The 17,440-nt window shown below is 39.1% G+C and overlaps 1 pseudogene; it reads left to right on the top strand.

The window, feature by feature from the left end:
• The first annotated feature begins 4,361 nt into the window (after window positions 1-4,361).
• LOC110287523 (nudC domain-containing protein 2 pseudogene) lies at window positions 4,362-4,663 on the top strand (annotated as a pseudogene).
• Window positions 4,664-17,440: the final 12,777 nt, after the last annotated feature.

Genomic DNA, 17,440 nt, shown 5'->3' with positions numbered 1-17,440 from the left:
AAGAAGAAGAAGAAGAAGAAGAAGAAGAAGAAGAAGAAGAAGAAGAAGAAGAAGAAGAAGAAGAAGAAGAAGAAGAAGAAGAAGAAGAAGAAGAAGAAGAAGAAGAAGAAGAAGAAGAAGAAGAAGAAGAAGAAGAAGAAGAAGCAGCAGCAGCTGGGGGAGAAGGCTGTAAATGAAAAAGCTGCAAGTAAAGAAGCTGCTGTGTGAACCGGACTTGGTGTCCATGTCATTCTTGTCTCTGCGGGTCGGAGACTGTGATATACACCTGTGTAGTCAAAACCTAGTTGTGACAGCTCAGTCTTAACCTTACCAAAAAAATATATATTTTTTTTTGTTTACTAGTAATTCAGATGGGTACAAACATGGGTGCTACTACTAGAAAACGGGTGTTACAAAATACAAAAGTAAGGCACATGCTAGTGGTAAAGCACTGGCCCTGTGGTTGGCACCATTCCCAAATATAACATAAATGTTAATGTTACTGAGTTGTTCAGGTAACTAATTCGTGTTAAGTTCCTTAAAGAATGTGCTCTAGGGTAGTAGTATAAGGAATTACAATTACTACTTGTAAAAAGGGTAGGAAGAAATATAATAGAATTAGATCCTAAAAAAAAAGCCTGCTAAGTAAAAGTGAAGGACACATCTATATAATATCTCAAGCAGGTATTGGGATACTTGGTTTTTAGTGTTTACTGTTTCTCATTAAATCAGTTTTATTTCCATCACCAGGAATGAATTGCATGAGAAAGAATATCATTGTGTAGGAAATAGAGCCAACAAGATAAATTATTTCTCGGTGATATCTTTTTTTTTAACCTGATGAGAATTCATTTGTGATACATAGAATTCATTGTGATGAAAGCCCAGAGGAAAGACTTATGTTATAAAATGAAGGAATTTGAGATCCAAGGGAAATAAGGACCTGTCAGGTAGATTAAGAAATAACTTTTCAGAAATCACATCTTATATTGGAGACAAGAATTGTAAAGCTTCATCAGAATGAATATTCATAACTAACTTAATAACACAGAGGTAAATGCAATATGGGTAGCCTTTCCTCCAACTTTTAAAGGTCAAATTTCATTCCCACCCCAAGCCAATCTCCACAAGTTTAACACAGAAGAGAGACTGAAGAGTCAGCTGTTGTGGTTATGCTATTTGAAAATGAGGATGGTTGGGACACAGCTAGCTTTGCAACTTTGTACTGCTTGTGCGATTTCCTAATTCCTAAGTCTTCTCTAGTAGACTTCCCTCCAGCTTCAGACTTGATTTTTGTCAGAATTACGTTCTGCATGCTTAACCCAGTGCCCGAATCTCAGCAAGTATTTTGTGTTGTATGCTTGTTTGACAGAGAAGGTACAAGAGTTAATCAACCAAAGCTGCTCAGACGTCATTATCTCTGGTGGCAGCAGAGACACACAAGATTTTTATTCACCCTCACAGCATTTGCCACCAGAAATGTCAGCCACAGAGAAGACTGCATTTCTGTATCTGGTACAACTCCAAGGATTGAAGTAGGTTAAATAAAGACACTCACAAAATATGAGTGAAGTGAATAAAGAATGCACTAAGTGATTGAATGAGCAAGTGTCTTGTGATCAAATGAAAACAAGCAGCTTAATTTGGGGACTTAAGCTAATTTAAGCAAACAACAAAGCAAAATTTTAGGAAGGATTCTGATGGAAACCACTTAGCTGTCCTTTGTAAAATGGCAAGACTCTACTTATTATAGTTTCACTTTGTTTATACCAATTCCCTAGAACTGTATTTGGAAATGTGCCATATCATAAAACAGCCAGAACCAACAATGCTGCTAAAAAGACATCCTCACATAGTACATAGGACTGACTTATAGTTGTTCCTGGGAGATAATAGGTACCCCAAATATGGACAGCTCCAAAAGAAGTATGCCGAGTTTGAAAAAAAATTGTGTAATGCAGGTTCTTTATTTAGGAAGAAGTGCAAATAACAGTTGCTTGAAGGAAACCCAAGTTTGTACCTTAGCTATCTGTGTAAGCAATGTGCAGTTTGATCTAGAGCGTGAAGGGTAGCAAGCCATTGCCTAGCAATGTGCTTAAACGAGAACATATAGATTTGCAGTTCATGTAGTCATCCAGAGTGTTAGGCTAAGTCAGCCAGCTTATGCCATGGTGATTTCTCACACCAGTTTCCAGAGCTCTGAGCAAATCATTGCAGCACATATGTTTTTAAGGGTGGGAAGACGATGTATGATTAGTAAGTATCACTGAATCCAACTGAACCTTTGCTCGGAGTGTACATATCTGAGAGACTGAGGTGGCCTTGATGGCCTATACCATGAGGAGGGTGAAACAACCTCCTGATAACACAGCAATGGCAGCTGTCTAGATTGTAGATGACTTCTGGGGAATGTGCACAGGCTGAGGATAGAATGCAGACCGTTCTTTTTGTTACAGGTTTTTTGAAAAATAAGCAGATTTTTTTTTACAAACTTGTATTTACTCCTTAACAATACAACAGAACAATTACATAAAATGTCCTGTGAGTGAGTCCCATGAAAGCCCTATTTACCACATCTTGCACAGAAATAATCACTAGCATCTGCCCTTCTGTCATATGTATTTTGTTTTTGTTTTTGCTTTTTGTTTGTTTTTTTTTCTTTTAAGACAGGTTCTCTCTACATAGCTCTGGGTGTCCTGGAATCACAATATAGACCAGGTGGTCTTGTCACAAACTCAGGGATTTGCCTACTAGTGCTGGGATTTGCTACACCACCTCTGACCTCACAGACTACTTTTAATTTAATTGTAAATAGAGCAACGTACACACATGGATTTTCTAACACATACATTGGCTGATACTGTATATAGCATTATGATATGCAGTTTTTTATAAAACCTCATGCCATGAACCTAGTTACACTTCAGTAGACAAAACACAGAGTAGTAGTTTCAGTTAGAGATCATTCTCTATACATGTTTATATGTGCCTTTAACATGAAAGATAAGACAAAATATAAAATCCTGTTACTTTGTTTCTTATTCTTATCATATTGTAAAAATAATTTAATCTCAACAAATATATATTTTTAATTTTATAGGTTGTTTGTCTTATACTGGTCAACATTTAAATTGCTTAAATTTAGATTGTTTGTTTTGTTTATTTTAACCATATTAAAGAAGGAATTCCATAGTTACTTTCTTTGTCCACAATTGATATTATATGTGCGTGTGTGTGTGTGTGAAACTTCTGAGCAAAAGAATATATTCCACTTTTAACACAAGAGATACTTTCAAATTGTTTTCCAGAAATCCTTTCCAACACTAAATATTACTAGACTTAAACATATTTTAGATCTATTCATATTACTCTATATATGTAATGTTTCATCTGCATTTATGTATATATTATTTGTGCATGACTGTTGAGTCCTTGGGATCTGGGGTTACTGATGTTGGTGAGCCACCATGTAGGTGTTGGGAATCAAACCCAGTTCCTCTGCACTCTTAACCACTGATCCCTCAGACTTATAATAATTGCCAGTTTGAAAGGGAAAGTTATTTGATAGTTTGTACTTTTCTGGTTATTAATAAGATAGGCCTGCTGTTTCATTTTACATTCTTATTTCCTACTGTTCATCACTCTACTTGTTGATAGTCTGCCCTTTCTCTTTTCTTCCTGATCTGACTCATGCTTTACAGAGAAGTCCACTGAATTTTACCTCAACGATATCACTTCAGTTTTCTCATTAAAACTCAATCAGTCAAAATCAGAAAAACATCAAAAAATAATCTACAGGCACTTCACAGGTCCGTGGAAGCATCAGAAGTTTGGTGTCACACAGGTTAAAAGATCGCAGGCACTTTTTTTCTTTGTTCCAGGGTCAGTGTTCTTGGGATGTCAACATATCTAGGCTTTTTCAGTCTTTTTCACCAGGTCTCACGAGTGTCTTAAATGGGCTCTGAAAGGGAAAAATTTTCACACTTGGCCAGGCCAGTTTAGACTCTTGTGCACCTACAGTGACCCCCAATGTGCCTAGGGTGAGTCTATTCTCATCAGTGTAGTGCTCTCTTGGAGCGGTGTCCCTGTGTGGCATCTTCACAATGTCTGCTCCATTTGAGGAGTACAGCAGGGTGGTTCCTTGTGGGGCTCCTTGGGGACAGTGGTACTAGACCCTGGAGGAGGTGTTCATTGAAGTTCAAGTTCCCTCGGGAACTCGCGCGCGGGACATCCAGTGAGGCCTGCAGAGTCTACAAGTGGCTCTGGCCACTTGAATGAAAAAGGTGGCCACGGCATCCTCTAGGTAGCAAACCAGAGCTTGTCCCGAGTTTCTTCTTCTGACCTCTCCCACTCTGCGTCCTAAAATTCACGGTGTCAGAGGGATGACTGCTGGGTGTGGCAAGGGGAAATTGATCCTACAATTGCTGACGAAGGAACATGGACTTTGGAGGATGGAAAAATGGTCTGCATTGTCCTGACAAAAATCAAGAGAGATGCCGCAAACTGTTGGACTTCTCTTCTAGAATCTAAAAATGCAGCTGACCCCTGGGTGCAAGACCAAATGCAGAGAAAACTTACATTAGAGAGATTCCAGAAAGAAAATCCTGGTTTTGACTTTAGTGGAGCAGAAATCACTGGGAACTACACAAAGGGTGGACCAGATTTCTCAAACCTTGAGAAATGACTTCTATTGCTTAGCTTTTCTCTGTGTTGTGGATCCCATCCCGGCAGGTGCTGGCAACTTAATGCAGCTGATGATGTAAAGGATGAAACATTTGATGTCTATAGTTAAAAGATTACAAAGTGTATTTCCATATGGTTGTACAAGATTACATTTAGATATGGTTTATATAGGAGAGATAGCAGCTTTCCTGTGGATAGATGGCAACTTTTATTGCTCTGCATTAAGTTTTATATGCTACATTTTCCTAATTTTATATATAATTGTATTTTTATGACAAAAACATTGGCATACAAATCATATGAAATGAAAAGGTGCCCTCATGGAAAATATTTGTGTGTATGTGTGTTATGCAAAATAATGTTGTTGAGTAAGAAAAAAAATAATATGTACAACAATCAAATAGGCTTCATTCCAGAGATGCAGGGATAGTTCAACACATGAAAATATATACATGCAAGCTGACTGTGGGCGGCAGGTTCAGGTAGACTCCTTAGTAAGTAGTGCTAGGAAATCTGAATATCTACATGTAGCAGAATTGAACTAGGTGTTTGCCTCTCACCTTGCATAAAAATCAACTGTGAGTGCATCAATAGTGCAACAAAAGACCTGAAGATCTGAGTGTGCTAGAGGAATAAGTAGGAAAAACACTCAAGCTGTAGGCATGAATTAGGAGTATGACTTAAGTTGTTCAGGAAATCAGGCTAATTACTAACAAAAGGGACCTCAAGAATTAAAGGACTTCTGAACAGTAATGGAGATTATTAGTCAAATGAAGAGCCAGCCACCTAGAGGATGAGAGAAAAATCTTTGCAGGCTCTATACAATATGAAGGATCACTATCTCAAATATACAAAGAGGTTAAAAAAAAAAGTAGCCACTTAGAAATGAAAATCCTGATAAGCAACATTACATGGACTGATCAGGTTTTATTTATGTGCATATATATATATATATATATATATATATATATATATATATATATACACAAAGAAAACAAGATGGTGAATTGAAAAGTAGCAAGAGGGTACCTGAGAGGGGTTGGTAACAGGGAAAAGAAAGGGTAAATAATAGAACCTCCAAAGCTATTTTAAAATAAATGAGCTGATGAGCTGAACAAAGAATTCTCAAAAAAGGGAAATATAAACAGTCAACTAACATATTAAGAACTATTCTCCATTTGGAGCAACATCGGGAAAATTCAAAATAAAACTACTTTTTAGTTTTCTTCTCTCACCCATTGGAATGGCTATCATCACAAAACAAATGACAATACATGCCACAGTGTGTTGGGAAAGAAACTCTCTTGTTCACTCTTTCTGGGGCTATAAATTGGTAGTCACTGGGGGAATCAGTATTTATGTTTCTTAATAAGCTAAAAATAAGGCTTCCATATGATACCACTCCTGGGAATATTCCGCATTCTATATACAACTGCTGAGCTATTTGCTTATCCTTCGTTATTGCTGCTCTATGCACAGTAGCCAGAAGATAGAATCAACTTAGTGTCCATTAATGATGAATGGAAAATGAATATATATATACTTCAACTGTAAGGAAAAATAAAATTATGAAATTTGCAGTTAAATTGGTGGAACTGGAAAAAAATTCTGAGTTAAACCCCATAGTAAAGCATACATGCCATATTTTCTCTTATATGTGGATATTAGATTCTAACTTTTCTTTGTATATCCATATGGGGCTGAAGGAGAAGAAATGCAAGGAAACTTGAAAGGGGTCTACTAAAGTAGAAATATTGCTTAAAGCAAAAAATTATATAAAGAAATCTTTGCAATCACTTTTAGATGTGGGAGGATGTATCCGAGGCGAGAGTGCTGATTATATGTAGTCTAAACTGAGGAAGAAGAAAACTTTGACTCTAAAAGGGACACTTTATAGTAATTGGTACTTTATAAAGTTCATTTGTGTGTTTGAGACTGAGTTAGTGAAATTGATTGAAGAGATAAAAACCCCAACTAATGGGTTCTGCACTTGGCTTTAATTTTGTCTCTTCGGGGGTTTTAATAGATAGAAAGTATATTTGAATTTAGATACTATTTGCTCTAAACTGACTAATAGTTCTTTTTCTTTTCACTTTTTTTTTAACTGTCTGGTACAAAGATACGTGTAACCTGAGCTCAATGGCTATTATTGTACTAGAGCCAAGTCAATCTGCTCATTGCTCAAAAGCCAAATTACTCAGGAGACAAAATTTGGTGCGAATGAAATGAGGTTTATTCAAGTGCCAGCATGCTGACAAGACATGGAAAATTCGTGCTCTCTCCCACAAAGACCATCATCTTAAGTGAGTCAGTGACACAAAGTGCTTTTGTAGAGATAGCCCAATGGTTCAGAGAGTAATGGGCATACCTACTGGACCTCCATCCTCCAGGCTTTGTGTGTGTATTGTTTTCTTCAAGCTAAAAAGTGACAATTGTAACTTCTAATTCTTCACACAAATGTTGTAATTGTTCAATTAAACTGAGATGGCTAATCTTGCTTCCCAACTTGGCTGCATATAGGAAACTAAAGCAAAGAAATGGGGGTGATCAGATGAGGGATTTCCTGGATCAGATTATTTGAAGGACTAAGACCCATCCCCAGAGTTAGCAGTGCCTTCAGATGACAGCCCAGATAAAAGGGCCTGTGAGAAGGAAACAATTACTTTTCCTGTTGTCACAACTTTCTTGTGCAAGTTCATCCTCCAATATCTTCAGCATTCCAAAGGAACCTAAAGACCAGCAGCTCTCCAGGCATATTCTAGGCCTACGCTGCCATATATGGGACTGGTGAGACAACCAGTCTAAGCAACTACTGAATGCTAAGCATCTTCAGTATTGCCCTACCTAGTCTGCATCCTGTAAACCAATCAAATAAATTCTCTTTAAATATGGCTCCATCCTATCAGTTCTGTTCCTTGAGAGAAGCCTGATGAATACATAAATCTTATAGCTTAACATATGTTTACATTCTATTTACATATGTTACATTGCTTAATGTGAAGAACTGAAAAAAAAAACAAAGACAAAAACAAAAACAATAGAAGGATGCCACATATTGATATCTAGTGATGACGTCCACCAGAACTGTTTGCTTCTGTACATATAAACAATGGTTATCCAGCACTTCAGATTTTACTCAGTTTTCTTTGAAATTAAGAATGTCAGAGTTCAAGGACAGCCAGGGTTACACAGAGAAACTCTGTCTCGAAAAACAAACAAACAAAACAACAACAACAACAACAACAAAAACCAACCAACCAACCAAACAAACAAACAAAAGAATGTCAGCTTTAATTCCGAAAACTCACATATTTGGTGTGTTAACTGGAGGATAGACAACTCCAAAGAAATACAGTTCAACATTTTTAATGATGACTACACCTAGTATTCAATGATGAAAAAACTCTAAAAGTAGAATCACCTTCATCCTGCAAAAAGCACACCAGGACGTGTTGTGCTGGCATTGGAATGTATTCTATTTTCTTTCCAGACAAATACAGCTTCAGATTTCTACAATAAGGAGTCTAGGACCTCAGGATAAGAATTAATCTGAACTCAGAAGCCTCAAGGCTTAATTAGAATTCTGATCTAGGACAGCAGACTGTGTGAGCTGCTGTTGCTAAACTGTACTGTGTAAACATTGCATACTGATGGAAATTGCTTGTCAACTGAACTGGCATTTCTGTGCAGTAAGATTGTCTTTCTGTCAGCAGAGTGCATCATGGGAAAAGATCAGCATCTCAAAGGAGTGTGATCTGCATGTGTAAAGAGGGGGAAAATTCCTCAAAGAAAACTAACTTGTGAAGATTTACAGTTGTGCTCAAGGTTTAAAAAAAAAAGACTTCTGAAACTGCATTTTGGTCCAAAGATAGTGACTGTTCTGTAGAAATTGAAAGATAAACATTTTATTTTTAAGATTGAGAGAAAGAATCTAGAAGCTTAGCAATATCGAATACTGTAGGGGGGAAAAGCTAAAGAAAAGAAAAAGAATTTAAAAGTGTTTTGAATTTTTCTCCAGACTCTCATGTGAATTCTTTGCTTCTTTAAAGATGAATTTCAACCTGAAGAAGTGTTATTTTAAAACCACTAAGCAGCGACGCGTTACAGGCAATGTAAAGAACACAGAAACTGATGGATACACAAGGGTTCAAATCTCTCCTCAAATCTGTACTCCTTTTTGTATCTCACAGTTGCATCAGTTAAACACTGGTGTGATAAATGCTATTCTATGCTGATGTGGGGATTAAATGAAGTGATATATATGAAGGTCCTGATACCTATGAGGTGACTAACAAATGTTGGTTGAAGAATTTGAGACAAGTGATATTTTGAAGAGTTTCTTTTCTCTTTTACATTTTAAGGGTTTTGTGATTTCTCTGCTTTCTTCTAGTAGTTACCTTGTACTCTACAAGCAAGGGCAATATATTTGTGATTCTTCATTCTCAGCTCCACACTATGTACGCACAGGACTTTTAATAGATCCCTTTTGCTTGCCTCTTCTCAGCAAGCAATTTCCTCTTCCTTAGTCTGATCCTTTCACCGGTGTGCTCCTCAACTCTGTTTGTCTTCTGGTTTTAGAGAACATCTTTTGTAGACATGTTGGGCCAGGGATTTTATAGTAAATTTTGAGAGACTTGTTTTAGTACAATCCTTAGATAAGAAAGGGAGCCAGGTCCCTAGTACATAGTTGGCAGCCAAATATTTGTACAATGAATCGATTGCATGTAGGATTTAATAAAGGCCAAAGAAAAAAAGAAGAAGAAGAGGAATGCAGTTTATAGCTAACTTTTATTACAATTGTCAAATACCTTATATGTATACATGAAGAAACACACAGACATGAGGTAGAGGTAAATTACTCAGGACATCATCTAATTTTTTTTTCTGCGCTGAAACCTTGTGGTATAGGTATGATTTAAAATTCAGGTTTATGAGATTCAAGATAAAATAAGGTAAATATATCATATATTATGGAATATCAGTGGGAATAAGGTTGGTGGTAACAGCTTATAAGTAAATATATTAATATTTATGGCTTCAGTTTATGAATATTAATTTTAGTGAGATAAACAAATACTATGAATACTCTCATATCTGATCAGGTCAAGTCAGGCTTTCCTGCCAAATAAGTTTCAAAGTCTTTTTGTATTTATAATTTCAGATGACTGTAGACATATAGTAGGTGGCAAATATTAGCAAGAGCTGTGTGTTTCATACTCAAAGAAGGGCTGCTATTTACAGTTGATGCATTTATAAAAAGATAAAGAGGTATAAGAACATGTTTTGTGGGGGTGTGGTGAGGTATGGGGGTGCCTCAGTGGACCAATTGTGAGACATCCCTTCCCCTTGAGGGACCAGCTACACAACAACGATGATGAAGGTATAGTATAGAAAAGAGTTTATTTAGGGCGTGGGGAGGGGAGTTCCGACAGTAGTAGAGACAGAGACAGAGAGAGAGAGAGAGAGAGAGAGAGAGAGAGAGAGAGAGAGAGAGAGAGACAGAGAGAGAGAGAGAGAGAGAGAGAGAGAGAGAGAGAGAGAGAGAGGAAGAAGAAGAAGAAGAAGAAGAAGAAGAAGAAGAAGAAGAAGAAGAAGAAGAAGAAGAAGAAGAAGAAGGAGAAGAAGAAAAGAAGAAGAGAAGAAGAGAAGAGAGAGAAGAGAAGAGAAGAGAAGAGAAGAGAAGAGAAGAGAAGAGAAGAGAAGAAGAGGAGGCTGGCCATGACCACATGTAAAGAGGGGGGAAGGGAGTGGGGAGAGAGGGTAGCAAGAGGTAGGGGCAAGAGAGCAAGAGGCAAGAAGGAAGCAAGAGTAAGAGAGGGAGGAGGGGTAAGTAGCCCCAGGCCTACCTGGCTGTTGCCAGGTAACTGTTGGGAGAAACATACCTGGCTATTGCCAGGTAACTGTGAGGTGGAATTTAGACAGAATGCTCACATTACCCCATTTTGTTTTAATTAGAAAAGAAAAATTATAAAGAGGTGACAATGAAGCAGGAATAGGGTCTTCATGATATCTGGCTGCTTCATGCTGGCATTGGTGGCTGATGTGTCTCTAGGGAACCTAGAAGAATAGGAATGGGGGATGTTTGTCCAGTCTTAGGACAGTAGCTGCTTCCTTGCAGTCTAGGGTCTGTGGAGCCATGTGAGGATAGATGAGAAGGAACAGGTCCAGTAGAAGCTTCTGTGTCTGTGACAGGAGATTGGAACATCCAAGATTGCTTCTCTGGAGCTGTCCTGGTTGCAGAAAGTGCCTGGACTTGACAAGATGTTGAAACACATTATTATAGGTAGAGAATAAGATTACGTATGTTTTGGAGAAAGAAAATTTTTCTTAAGATGTACTTTTGAAATCCAGAGGAATCTCACCCTCTGAAATAGGTAGCAAGTAGGAACTTTGGACAGATGTACTTATCTGGATGGAGTCTATTGGGTCCATGAGAGGTAGATCTGAGTGGATTTTCTGTACCATATAAGTTTATAAAAGAGATAACAACATGATTTAACCACATGAACAGTCTTTAAGATGAGCCTTTTGTGGAGCAGAAGGAACAAGAATGTGATTAAAAAGTTGAGAAAGTTGGATCGTATAATGGAATGATTTATTAGAGTTAGGCAAATTTATAGGAAGTCAGATCATGTTAGGACAGTGGCATAGCAAGAAGAGGAAGGCAAGGAAGTAGCAGATTACATCTGTGAAAGTTTTCTCTAGCTGTTGCCTTAGCTGTCATTGTAGTCAGAAGTCTGAGAAATCCACAAAAATCTACCAATTATTTAAAAATTGACAGAGTCCACTAGCCAACATCTCTCATGGACTCTATGGAAACTTGGGAGGTCAGTCTGGCTTGCAAAGTGCTGAAGAAACAGAGCTTTTTCTGTGAAATGGATACTTGTGACACGAGAAATGACTTACCTTGGTTTAGTCAAGTCAGTTGACTCAGTTTATTCAGTTTAGTCCACTGCATTTCTTAGTGATAATCATATCACAATCCAGGCAGTATCCTGTAGCTGTGTCTACATCTTCTGAGACCATTTTGGGCCAACTGTTAAAGGCTTTGGTAATTTTGTCTTTCATAAAGTTAATAATTAAACTTCTGACAGGATTGAGGGCTATATAGATTGGTTATAACTGAATAGAATTTAATAGCAGTAGTAAAAATCTATCAAGACAGGATAGGAAAGAGAATCTTAGGTAACTTTGACATGTTATGTAGGGAGAGAAAGGTACATTTTTGCATTAGCAAAGAAATATTTGTCTAGGTCCAGAAGAAGAGCTAACAGCAGTGGCTTGAAGTCGAACTGTGCTGACAGGCAAGCCATGGGAATGGCTAAACTGAGGAGTGAGGGGCTAGCTTGCAAGACAGGTATATGATCAGTAGGAGCCACAATAATGGCCTGTGTGCTCCTGCTGCTGAACAGTAGTGGCAGGGGCAGTAGTATAATTTGGGAATGGGCATGCAGAGTAGCTTGTGACTTATGTGTAGGGCTGTCTCTGGCTAGGGTGTTTACTTCAGCTGAGTGGGGTGGGACTTCCTTCCAGCACCCAGAAGTCATGGCCCAGTGTTCCTGGCTGTCGGAGGGGGTGGAGGGAGGAAGACCCTAAAGTAGCGTGTTCATGTATCCCAGCAAAGTGCTTGTGGCACATGGCACTGCTAACCTTTACTTTATAAGTCCCCGGAAGAGAGGGAGATAGAAAGAGAGGCAGAGAGGAAAAAAAAGGGTGAGGGTCCTTCATGTGTTTAGGTTGGTGGGGAAGTGGAAACATGAGCAACGACCAGTGGAGTGCAAGCAGGGTGAGGTAGGTGAACTTGACTGCCAGGTGGGGCAAGATGGATGCATAGCTGGGGGGAGGGGGCGGCAGAATTCCTGGCAGGGGCAGAGCAGGAGCCACTTTTCAGGCAAACCAGCTGAACCAGAGGGAGGGGGAAAGAGGAAAAGCCTTTGTGTGTTCTCTGTTAACTGTGAACTAGACCAAGACATCCCAGTAAGTAGGGAAAAGGGAGGTGAAGACTGATGCCTGAGTGAGAGAATAGGGTTATTAACTGCCCCTACCAGTGTCCTGAGGGTATTAATACCCCAAGAGAGATTCTACCACAGGTCAGACCACTAGGTTGTCACGTGATGGCTGGGGATAACTCTCAGAGCTAGTGCTCTTGAGTCAGAGACCAGTTCACACAGGCCCAGGAATTTCTCAGCATGGAGGAAGAAACTGTCTCCAAGGAGAGGGAAATATCATCCAATGGAAAAAGTCCTAAAATGAGGGTCAGTGAAAAACTGAATGTCTCTCATCCTCAAGGACAACACAGGTATAGCTCCGAGCTCAAGAACTCTCCCCTGGGACCATGGGGATGTGAAGGGATGGGGGCTTACTTGTTCTAAGCTAGCAAGTGTGGATCTCTTGTGGTGGCTAAGGTGGGATGCAAATCTGCAGAGTTTCTAGAGTCACAGCACCAAATGATATGTTTATAAGAAGATAAAGAGGTATAAGAATATGTTCTATGGAGGTGTGGTGAGGTGTGGGGGAAGGGGTGCCTCAAGTGGGCTCATGCTGAGACATCCATTCTTCCAGCCACAGAATGGTATAGTATAGAATAGTGTTTATTCAGGGCATGGGGAGGGGAGTTAAGATGGTAGTAGAGGCAGAGAAAGGAAGAGAAAGGGGTGTAGTCTAGACAGAAAGCTAACAGAGGTATTATTTTCCTAAGGTTATTTCCAGAAAAAAAATGTATAAGAATGCCATGCTGCTGAAACAGGGAAGAATGATAGAGGGGGAGAGGGGCAGAAAGACAGGAAGATTTATGGAATTGACTCATGTGATGATTTGTATATGTTTGGCCCAGGGAGTGGCACTATTAGGAAGTGTAGCCTTGGAGTAGGTGTGCCACTGTGAGCATGAGTTTTAATACTCTTTTTTTAATTAGGTATTTTCTTCATTTACATTTCAAATGCTATCCCAAAAGTCCCCTATACCCTCCCTGTGCCCTGTTTCCCAACCCACCCACTCCCACTTCCTGGCCCTGTACTGGGGCATATGATCTTCGCAAGACCAAGGGCCTCTCCTCCCATTGATGGCCCACTAGGCCATCCTCTGCTACATATGCAACTAGATAGATACACAGCTCTGGGATTACTGGTTAGTTCATATTGTTGATCCTCCTATAGGGTTGCAGACCCCTTTAGCTCCTTGGGTACTTTCTCTAGTTCCTTTATTAGGGGCTCTGTGTTCCATCAAATAGATGACTGTGAGCATCCACTTCTTTATTTGCCAATACTCTTTTCCTTGCTGCCCTGAAGTCAATATTCTGCTAGCAGCTTTCAGATGAAGATGTAGAACAATCAGCTCTTCCTGAACCATGCCTGCCTATGATTCTGCCATGTTCCCACTTTGATGACCATGGACTGAACTGCTGAACCTGTAAGCCAACCCCAATTAAATGTTGTCCTTATAAGAGTTGCCTTGGTCATGGTGTCATAGGTTGTCATACCCTAACTAAGACAACTCACATGGATTTATGGAACCAGTTAAATTAAAATTTGGAAAGGTACATATTCAGGGTAGAGACTTGGAGTTCAAGTTCACAGGCTACCTGCTAGAGAATTCCTTCTTCTTTGGAAGATGTCAGGCTATGCCATATTGAGATATTTTACTGGTTGGATGAGGTCCACTCATATTATGGAGGGCAGCTTGATTTGCTTGGTTCACTAATTTAAATGCTAATCTCATTGAAAAATATCCTTACTGAAACATGCAGAAAACTATCTTGTCCTGATATCTGAACATCATGGTCAAGTTTGACATCTATAGAATTAACATAATAGCTAATTAAAAATAATTTATCTATCTCAGGGGGAGTGTATCAATAGCCACTTTCCCACCTGTCTATATAGTATTCTCATTTACAAACATGAGAATGTTAACATTTCAGAGGTTATTATTTTGCTTGCCAGAGTATGACTGTACAAACTGTGCATAGCTACCTTCCATAGGGGCAGTGTTCATAGAGATGGCATGTTGACTATTGCCTCCTCAAGTCATGTAATTTGAATGTTTTGTAATAGAAAGCAATTGTCAAAGAAAGCCATTAGGCATGCTATCAATAAGAGAAGCTGTATAGTCAATCTTTTTTATTTTTTCAGTTTCACCTTTCAGACAGTACCTTGATGGCTTCTGTATAAATAAATCATTGCGCACACAGTATATGAGCAGCCACCAGTAATCTATGGGGTGTAATGGCAGAATTGTTATCAGATTTGGGGTCACAGCTTGTCATAGCAAGTCAAGGTTGTTTGCCAATCCTCAGTAAGCCAATTAATTACAGGAGGTAAATTAATAGTGAAAAGCAGAAAAAGGATGTAAGCCACACTGGAAAGAGTGACAAAGAAAGTCAATGACCTTCCTTGGCAATGCTCTCATAAGGGTACTGATGCGAGATTAAGGTTTAAGTAGAGGGTCAGAAGTATGCATATCTAACCAGTCCAGGTCAGGGTGAGATCCTGCCCTTCATTGATCATCATGGACTCTTCTGAAAAAAAAAATCTGACAGGTTGTAAATCTCTTTCAAGGAGAAAAGTGTCTCCTTTGACCCTGGGCTGGCTGTTTTGTTTTTGTTTTTCCAACTTGATACAAACTAAAATCATCTCAGGAGAAGGCACCTCAGCTTTGAAACTGACTCTTGTCTTATTGGCTTTGAAACATGGAGACATTTTCTTGATTAATTATTGATGTGGGAGGAGCCAGTACTACTGTGGACAGTGTCATCCCTGGACAGGTTGTCCTGGATGGTATAAAAATCAGAGTGAGCCATGTCAATGAGCCAGGAAGCAGCTTTCTTCCTTCCTTCCTGGCCTTTGCTTAATTTCTGCCTCCAGGTCTTTGCCTTGAGTTCATGGACTGACTTGTCTTCACAAGAAACTGCCATCAGAACTTGTAAACCAAACAAATCCTCTTCTCCCCAAGTTGTTCTTTGTCATGCTGTTTATCACAGCAACAGAAAGCAAACTGGAACTGGCTGTCTCAGGCTTTAGTATTTCTCTTCTCTCAGAATGAGATTTCTCAGAGAATTATAATTACCCGAGGAGGGGGACATTTCATCGATAGTCTAAGAGCAAAACCCATGGGCACAAGTATCCCTTTAGAATACCTTCATCCCTAGCAGACTTGTTACATTGTTCGGTTTCTAATTCCATGTTTCAAAGTCATGGCAGGATGGTTTCTTGTAGGATTTCCAAAGTCAAACAACATTGCCTATTTGACATAACTCTTTGGTGTCCCTTTGACCTAAGCAGGGAAGTGGCATTCTGGTTCTGGAAAGAGTGCTGGGACTGTTTGCTGGGACCGTTTACAAAGAGCTCCTTTCTCAGGCTGAGGCAGAGGATTCTCTGTTCTAGTTTGAGAGTTAAATATAATCAAAGTAGCTATGGAACCAGATGGCCTATATTGGTCTGCATGGAAAGATTTTTCCTTTCCTTCCTTTTTTTAAGAGAAAGACAGGAAACTTAGCATACCCTAAATTTCACTGTTTTCCAAGAGAAAGCATAAAAAGCAAATATGCTCTAAACACCCAAATCATCCGACATATACCCTTACCTAAACCTGCTGTTTCCTTCCATCTCAAAACAAAGCTGAGAAGGCTAAGCAGAAGAAAAAAACTCAAGGCTTTTCAATTGTGCCATTAATCCAAACTAATTCAGAAAATGTAGAAATAAAGGATGCCTCTTTTGTGGCTGATGTGAAAGATCTCATTTATCATTGTTTGCAGAAGCTCAATGAGGCAAAGCTCTGTCTCTCAACCCTTCCAATTCCTACACTGAGCAGCCACACTCTAGATGGTATGTGGTTGTGAAGAGAGTCATTACCAGTGACGGTTAAGTAAATTGGTAAAAATTCTGCTGTCAGTATATAATAATTATTTAGTTCCTTTTAATGTCCTCTGCAACTTCTGTTTCTGGCTTCCTATAGTGCAGGGCAGGGGCAATACTTCTATTTTCTATGTTGATTGGCTTTTATTAGGAGCTTGGAAGTTTGATCTAGATTAAAACAGTGCTAGTAAGCTTGGAGAACACAGAGAAAGGTCAGCAGGTTAGGTGAGCAAATTGCCACCAAATGGAGAATGTGACCTCAATTTTTCTGTTAGCAGGGAGGACCTAGGGCTGTAAAGTTCTTGGGAACATAGCAATTGCTCAAAAGAGAGGACTGTGAAAAGAAATAGCCAGCAAGTCTTTGGAGCTTATAAATCCTTATCTAAATGTCCACTGGGTCATTTGTTAATGTAGTTAACAAAACTGTTAAGTCTGATTCGACTCCAAAGCCTAGGCTTATTCTGTTCTACCATATCATTAAATTATGCTTAGTTATTTCTGCTTAATATGGAATGCATTTAGATTGGAATGAGGGTAATCTTGCAAAATTGTATTAGTATTTGAGGTAAAAAGGAAACCACTTTTTAATTTTGGCATAATACTACTCCTGTAATCTCAGCTCTTGGGAGTCTGCGGCAAAAGGATCACCAATTTGAGGTCTAAGTACACAAAGAGAGTGAAACTCCCAGGAGTGTTCCTGAGGTCCCACACTTATCAGGGGCACTGTCATCATTTAATGGCTCTGGACAGAAGGAGAGTCACTCTTTTTTTAGGATATGGCTACTGATAGTATACTCATGCTTCAGTGGATGGCCACACATCCATATGCACTTGGGCAGCACTAATTGGACTTAGGGGGTTATTCATATCAAAAAATAAAATAAAAAGTGGACAAGTAAACGTCTGCGTCGCCGTTCTGCGCCGCC

Source organism: Mus caroli, unplaced genomic scaffold, assembly GCF_978045245.1.
Source record: "Mus caroli unplaced genomic scaffold, Mus_caroli_1 scaffold_5, whole genome shotgun sequence".
NCBI lineage: Eukaryota > Metazoa > Chordata > Mammalia > Rodentia > Muridae > Mus > Mus caroli.
This window is presented reverse-complemented; position numbering and strand designations above follow the sequence as displayed.